The following is a 6,000-nucleotide window of genomic DNA, read 5'->3' on the forward strand; positions in this document are numbered from 1 at the left end:
GAATGATTCCGGGCAGAAACATATAAAAGATGTGACTCATGGATGGGTTGGCTTCCTCTCCTTGTTGTGGACAGCATTAAAACAATCATGATTAAACCAAGGCTTTCTTGCATTAATAAAAGGATATGAGAAAGAAGTGTATGCTTCCATGCCCAAGAGAATAACTTCCGTAATGTGCAAGGGACACTGAGATAGCTTCTGGCCATGGAAGCAATAATCATTCCAGGGAAAATCAGAGAAGTACTGCCTTAGGGCCTCCCAATCCACATCTCCAAAGTGCCACAGATGACGTTTCTTTGGGGGGTCCACAGGCCGTACCGGAGCGATAGGACGTGTTAAGGTAATAAGGTTATGATCAGAGGAGCCCAACGGAGAGAAAAGATTAACAGTGAAAGCAGAAGGATTAGTTGAAAGGAATAGGTCAAGTATGTTGGATCTCTCTCGAAGGTGGTCAGGTTTACGTGTAGGGTGCTGTACACTGCTCTAGGTCATTAAGGATAGAAATGGTTTAGGCTTGTTCACCAGGTGGATCAGTGAAAAGAGAGGAGAGCCAAAGGTGGTGGTGAACATTGAAATCTCCTAGAATTGAGATTTCAGAGAAAGGAGAGATGGATAGAATGTTTTCCATCGTAAAAGTAAGATAGGAATGGACTCAGTATTGTGCGTTATTTATAGGAATGGGCTCAGTATTGTGTGTTATTTATAGGAATGGACTCAGTATTGTGTGTTATTTATAGGAATGGACTCAGTATTGTGTGTTATTTATTGGAATGGACTCAGTATTGTGTGTTATTTATAGGAATGGACTCAGTATTGTGTGTTATTTATAGGAATGGACTCAGTATTGTGTGTTATTTATAGGAATGGACTCAGTATTATGTGTTATAGGAATGGACTCAGTATTGTTTGTTATTTATAGGTATGGACTCAGTATTGTTTGTTATTTATAGGTATGGACTCAGTATTGTGTGTTATTTATAGGATTGGACTCAATATTGTGTGTTATTTATGGGATTGGATTCAGTACTGTGTTTTATTTATAGAAATGGACTCGGTATCGTGTTATTATTTATAGGAATGGACTCAGTATTGTGTGTTATTCATAGGAATGGACTCAGTATTGTGTGTTACTAGTATGAATATAGTGGTGACATAGTTTACATAAATACTATACTATGCAGGAGCCTTATGAAGAAATACACTGGAAAGGAAGAAGTATAGTACAAGAGCCTCCTAAACTGACATGAATAGTATGGTTCTAGGATTGGGTGTGTGACAGTGGTTACGTAGATTCATAGATAGATAGAATGGTAGACGGGTGATTAAGCATACATGCATACATACATACTCTTACATACATACATACATACATATATACATACATACCTATACGTACATACATACCTATACGTACATACATACATACATGCATATACATACATACATACCTATACATACATATACATACATACATACATACATACGTACTTACAACTGTACAAAAAAGTATCGTTACGACGTTGTGTTAAACAATATGACAAACGACGATGGTTTAGGAAAAACAGGCACGGGGCTAGGAAACTGTTGGTACCCCAGCATATCCAACAAGGTTGGTTATGCATGGGATACAAGAGGCATTTCCTGTGTTTGAAGTAATAAATGCGTCGATATGAATGTATCAACCCTTCGGAAACTGCAGCCATCGTAGTGTTCGTTACGTATCTGTCGGACCCCTGAGTAACGATGCTTTTTTGTACACCTGTGCATAAGTACGTACATATATATGCATGTCCCAAGGCAATGCTTCATAATGATATGACTCAATTGAGGACGAGAGAAAGGGAATGGGAGAGAAGAAAAGGAGGAAGGAAGGAAGAATGGGAGAGAGGGAAAGGGGAGTTGATTGAGAAATGGGGAAGGCGTAAGAAGAGCAAGTGAGAGAGGAATAGGCGGAGAGAAAGAGGAATAAGAGGGAGAAAGGAAAGAGGGAGAGAAGTATAAGAGAGAGAGAGAGAGAGAGAGAGAGAGAGGAAGGGAGACTAGATGGATGGAGATGGTAGATCGAGAAAAATTGAGAGGAACGTGGAGGCGGGGTGATCAGAAGAGGAAAAAAGTGAATAAAGCAAACTAATTTGTAGGGGGGTGGAGAGAGAGAGAGAGAGAGAGGGAGAGAGAGAGAGGGGGGGGGATGTTGAGAGTTGTGACTGAATGAGAAGGAAGGAGAATGACCGATGGGAAAGGGGGAGGGAAAGCAAATACAGTGCTTTAAAAGTGGCAAAGGGAGAATCGGATAGGAATATAAATGAGAGAGAGAGAATAAGAGAGAGAGAGAGAGAGAGAGAGAAATTCCTGATGAGATATTGTATTGGAAAGTTGCAATGAGGGCTTAGCTATGTGCAGAAGCAAAAACTGCAATACTGCCAGGATACTGATCTACCAGTGTCATATTGCCATTGTTATAAGGTACTGGTATTTTGCTGCCATCTTTCAGAATGTATCAGCTTATTAATAGCGGAATTCTAATTTAGCCTTATGCATCCTTTTCTCAGTCCTTTTTCACCACTGGAAGTCTCCCCTGAAGCTAAGTGTAATCGTCTGGCGGTAACTTGAAAAAATTAAAATAGCGCCATGGTAGTAATAGGGTTATTAGGCCATTTCTAAGCTAAAACAAAAAATAAAAGGAAAAGATAAATAGGTGCATTATCTTTGGCAGATAAGACCAAATCCATTATGGAATAAACACATTAACACATCGTATAGGAGTGCCTGCCAGTATTCATTGTCTAACTCCTTCCCACCTTCCCTGGCATTTAACCCTTCGCTGAGCACTAATCATTCTTCTCAAGCTGACGTGATGTAGAGTATTTTGTTTTTTCCTCGGCCACAACGTTAATCCTGATAGTTTGATTATTTTCGTTGACCCACGGCTCTCTTAAACATTGTAAAATCGCCGGACGTTTACTGAAAATGCATTGCAGGTAATTCACAGCCAGAGGATGACCCTTGCACTACGATGACGAATATTTATTTAATCGTTCTGCATCCAGACTGTTTTGATAAACCATAGGATATATTTTCAACTGAACGGGTAATGTATAGTCATCATCATCCATTACAATGGGCGGCTCTCCATAACTGCATAGGCTATATGCTAGAAGCAGAATTATATATATATAATGCCCCAAATATTGAAGAGAGTAATTACAGTATACCACGAGTTACCCAGCGTCTGACTACCGAGAATAGTTTAACTCGGCCACTCCCACCCCTACCGTTCCCACCCCCTCCCCTACCACTCCCATCCCCCACTCCTACCACTCCCACTTCCACCCCATACCACTCCCACCTCCACCCCTTCCATTCCCACTTCTATCCCTTACCACTGCTATCCTTAACCCCACCACTCTCACTCCCACCCCAGCCTCCCCTGGAAATTAACTACACCATGCCAGAGTGTGGAAGGTAACAATGTAATATAGTGTTAATTGAGTTTATGGTGGTGCACTGTACTCCACTTTGTGGGTATTGGTCCATTTAAACTATTACAGTATTACTGGAAAAGGTACTTGACAGGAGTTTGAGATTAACGGGATGACATTAATCGGAGTTTATTACGCTCTGTGGAAACATGATGAGGCGACATAGAGGGACGCATTCTGTAATATTAAGAATCTGAAACTGTTACTTGTGTAGCACAGTTATTCATTGAAAAAACGCGCTATGAAAATATATTTAATTCTTGTACACATTCTTCATAAGGCATAATGACATGAATCAAAACGCTTTCAACCTCGTACGACTCGCTCTTTACTGAGTTAGGTCGTTCAGAGATACCTGGAAGAAAATGCTAGAGTTCTCCCGACCATGACAGAGTTAATGATTCCAGTATTAACACTCAGGCTCCTATGACTCACAGCTGAATGTAATCGTCTGGTGTTACTTGGTACACAATATGGTAAAGACACAACATGAGAAAGTGAATAATTTGGTACTGTTTCTAGTCCTAAAACTAAACAGGAAGTTGAGGATGTGCTTTAACCAGGTGTGTTTATATAATATTATGTAAAAATTCTCCTCTTGTATGTTATGTTGTTGTAAACCAACTCACGAGTGCTCAGACATCACAGCAACATAACACACATGAATTTTGACCTTGCCTTGTGACCTAGACCTTTGATTAATCTGGACTAAAATCGAATCACTTTTAAGTTTGGTGTGTGTGTGTGTGTGTGTGTGTGTGTGTGTGTGTGTGTGTGTGTGTGTGTGTGTGTGTGTGTGTGTGTGTGTGTGTGAAAACAGTGTAACTCAGTTTCAATCCGATGTGGACCAACCAAGAGTGTGCCGTATTATATTTGAGGACAATAGGTCAGAGGCTACTGTCACAGGCAAGATCCACATAAACAGTTTGATCTGATTTGGATCACACTAGGTGGAAGAGATGCTGGTAAGGCAAGTATGAAGTGACTCGATTTTGAGAAGAGACAGTCAAAAATCAAGGTGACAGAGGAAGATCGAACGATGGCCCTTGTGACTCAGACAGGTGTTATTTGCCTTGGACTAAATCTTGGTGGAAATAGTGAGGGTCAGCCAAGGATGAAGCGATTCGATTTTGATAATAGGTCAAAGGCTAAAGTCACGGGGCATGATAACCCAAAGAATTTGGATCCGATTTAGAGTAAAGTCAAGGATGAAGCGATTCGATTTTGGTAATAGGTCAAAGGCTAAAGTCACGGGGCATGGTAACCCAAAGAATTTGGATCCGATGTAGAGTAAACGCTATGGAAGGGCTAAGGAACATGCAAGGATGAAGTAAATCTATTTTCAGAGCAAAGTTCAGTGCCACAAGGTAAGGTCAAATGTTCGGCTCTTGACCGAGTGTTGGGCCCGATTATTGCAGTCGCTGGGTACTTGTAAGTAGATATGTTGTTGAAATAGATGCATACCAAGACACCAACCCGATCACAAGAGTGTCCCTAATAAGATATGACATTTCACATACAAGTAGCATTATTCTCTGCTTCATAACAACATTGGGAGAATTGGAGGCGAAGTTAGGCTTTGACTCATCGTTTTATATTCAGATTCTTGTGTTTGAGATGGGCCTACAAGTGTTTATGTGGTGACATTTGCTAACACTGTTATGCCTACGTCTTTTATTGGACCATTCTGTAGTTTTGAGTGGATCCTATTGTACATTTATCTGACTTGTTAGAGAGAGAGAGAGAGAGAGAGAGAGAGAGAGAGAGAGAGAGAGAGAGAGAGAATTATTATATAGATAGGCAAGCCACTTAGTTCTTACAGCCCCAGAGCGATAGTTAAAAAAGCTGGGAGAGAGGAGGGGAAGAAGATAGGAAGGAGGAGGAATGAGGAAGAGTAAAGAAGAGAAGATAGGAAGAGAAGGATGAATGATATGGAGGAGATATAAAAAGGAAGGGGAGCAGAGAGTATAGGAAGGAGGAGGAAAGAAGAAGGGAGGAAGAGGAGCTAGAGAGAACAGAGAAAACAGGAAGGAGATGCAAAGAAGTGGATGGAAGAATAAATGAAGAAAGGAAAGAAAATGAAAAAGAGATGAATGAAGGGAGAGGGAAAAGGGAAGGGAGAATAGGAGGAAATGAGAGGGGAAGAGGAGAGAGGAAAGAAGGATGATTAACAGATGGAGATAAAGAGAGGAAAGAGGGAAACAAAGGAGGGACGATAGATGGAAATTTATGGGGGGAAATACACGGGGATAAGGAGAGAAAACAGGAAGGAAGAACGAATGATAAGGAGGGTGAAGGAGGAAGAGAAGATGAGAGAGAGAGAGAGAGAGAGAGAGGAATGAGGATAAATGACTGGAAGAGCCAGTGAGTAGGAGGAAATGTGAAAACTAGCAAAGGCAGATGATATAGGAGAAGGAGAAAGAGGGGGGCATTAATATATATATATATATATATATATATATATATATATATATATATATATATATATATATATATATATATATATATATATAAGAAACGG

The sequence above is a fragment of the Coenobita brevimanus genome, chromosome 29, assembly GCF_032717465.1.
Source record: "Coenobita brevimanus isolate Jiangsu-jjx chromosome 29, ASM3271746v2, whole genome shotgun sequence".
In the NCBI taxonomy this organism is placed as follows: domain Eukaryota; kingdom Metazoa; phylum Arthropoda; class Malacostraca; order Decapoda; family Coenobitidae; genus Coenobita; species Coenobita brevimanus.